This window comes from Gracilinanus agilis, chromosome 1 (assembly GCF_016433145.1).
Source record: "Gracilinanus agilis isolate LMUSP501 chromosome 1, AgileGrace, whole genome shotgun sequence".
Classification (NCBI taxonomy): domain Eukaryota; kingdom Metazoa; phylum Chordata; class Mammalia; order Didelphimorphia; family Didelphidae; genus Gracilinanus; species Gracilinanus agilis.
Genome location: NC_058130.1, coordinates 784,211,284 through 784,213,710, shown reverse-complemented (window position 1 = coordinate 784,213,710; position 2,427 = coordinate 784,211,284).

Here is a 2,427-nt window from a genome sequence, read left to right as displayed (position 1 = left end):
TCTAAGTTAGAGTTTTAAAATCTTTAACATTAACTCACTATATGCTGGTTTGTTGTGAGGTGACTTCTAGGGGAATTTCTGTATTATAACATATAAGGAAGAGATTTATTTAGGGGCTTACTTAGGGGTTTGTGAGAGGTGTGTGGATGGCCTTGCCATTAGCCTGTATTGTTTTCCTGTGTTTCCTTGGGGCTGAGTAAGGATATTGATTACAATAATTTCAGTAAAAGGGAATGTCAGTGAGAAGAGTCACATGGGGGAACTGAGTAGAATAACCATCCTTCTGGCACCTGCTGTGAGGGTTTCAGAACTAGTGATGAGCTGTGCTAAACTCATGAGCTTGATGGCTTCCTGCAAAGAAACTGAAGCAAAGGGGGTAAAGTGACTTATCTAAAGTCACACAATTAATAAGTCTCTGAGGCTAGATTTGAACTCATTTCCTTCTTCAGCTCATTTGACAGATGAGGAAACTGAGGCTAACAGGGCGAAGTGACTTGCCCAGGGTCACACAATTAGTACGTGTCTGGGGCCAGATTTGAACTCATGAAGCTCATTCCAAGCCCAGTACTCTATCCACCGGACCACCTGGCTGCCAATCAAAGATTGCAGGACTTCAGAGGCATTCCCCCACCTCCTGGTTTCTTCTGATCTAGCTGACCCATATGCAGAGGTGCTGGGCCTTCGCACCTCCCTTTGTCTGCCTCAGGGGGCAGATGTGGGCATCAGAAGAGCTGAGCAATTTGTAAAGAAGGGCTGGTAAGTGCCTGTAGTGTGCCAGGCTCTGGGGCTCCCAGGACAAAGAGAGACACCAAAAGCCAAGCTGATCTCTCCAGCCTTAATCCCCAGAATGAGAACAACCAGCATTTTATTCCAGAACTACCTGTGAAGCGTAAATCAAGAACAATAACAATATTATACTATTGGTAACAATAGCTCATTGATAGAACACCCAAAGGCTTGCAGAGACCTTGACAAATAACATCTGATTTGATTCTCCCAACAACCATGGAAGGTAGGTGCTATTATTATTCCCATTTTACAGAGAAAGAAACTGAGACAGGCAGGTGTTAAATGACATGGCCAGAGTCACACAGTCAGTAAACGTGGAAGCAATCAAGCCAGTCAATATATTATTATGGATAATTGAGGCACACATCAAACCATATAACTCCCCAAATCATAGAGTTCATAAATGCCCAAGGCTGGATTTGAAATTGGGTCTTCCCAACACTCTAGCCATTGTGCTACCTAGTTGCCCCTCAGAATAAGCCTGGGATTGAAGGGTACTCGCACCTCCTCAGAACCTCCTGCCCCTGGAACCCCTTATCTCCCTCTGATTGGCCAGTGGACCTTGGAGAGCTCCCAGATCCTCCACCCTTTACTGGTACAGTGCCCAATTCTGGGCATTTCAAAAATGTTTGTTGACTGATTAACTGACCAAGTCACTCCTCTCTTCAAGAAACTTCTGGGGCTCCCTATTGCTTCTAGAATAGAATGCAGGCTTCTCCATTAGGTATTTAAGTCCCTTCTCATCTTGCCTAACCTTTCTTTTTTTTTTTTTGATCCAAATTATTTTCTTCTCAGGTCCAAATTCTCTCCTTCCACTTCTCCCTCCCTCACCTATGGAGAAGCTAAGAAAAACAAATATGTATAGCCATGCCCAGCACATGCCCCCCTTGATCATGTTAAAAAAAAAAAAGGCAGGAAAGGAAATGGAGTAGCGGCCAGCTGGCTCTCTGAGACTCGCCGCTTTCTTTCCAAAGAGGGCGCCGGGCTGACCTCTCTTCCCTAGTGGGACAAACTGTCTTATTGCAACTATTTGACGACCCACTTCCTACCTTTGCACCTTTGCCTAGGCTGTGCCCCGCGCCCTGAAGACTCTCCCCTCTGGGTACACTGTAAGTGTTTACGCAGCTGTTGTTGTCTCTCCCTAAATTAGGGCGTCTCATTCTCTGCACCGTTCCCCTAGTGACTGGCCCACAGCAGTGGGGGGCTTGGCTGGGAATCCATGCTTCCTTTTCACTGCCTCTCCCTAGCCCTTCTGTGGTCCCCTAGCTCGCTTCATCCGCCCCCCTCCCCGCGCACTCTATGGACTTTGCGTACACTTTCTTACCCCTCCCCCCAGCAGTAGAAGGCATTTCCCCTTCCCTGCTCGGGGCTCCATCCAGGACCTTCTCTAGCAGGGACCACAGAAGTGGCGTTGGGGCCCAAAGGTCCGGAAGGATAGAGGAGGAGGAGGAGGAAGGACTCCAGGGGGCTGGGGGTGGGTGGGATGGGGGCAGGCAGGCAGGAAGGGCCGGTGTGAGCCCGGGAAGGATTCGAGAAAGAGAAGAGGGCAGGAGGGGTGGAAGGAAGGGGGGCGTGTCTGGGGCAGTAGACACGCGCTAGGGAGGAGTTAGGCTCAGTATGGGGGGAGGGGGCCAAGGA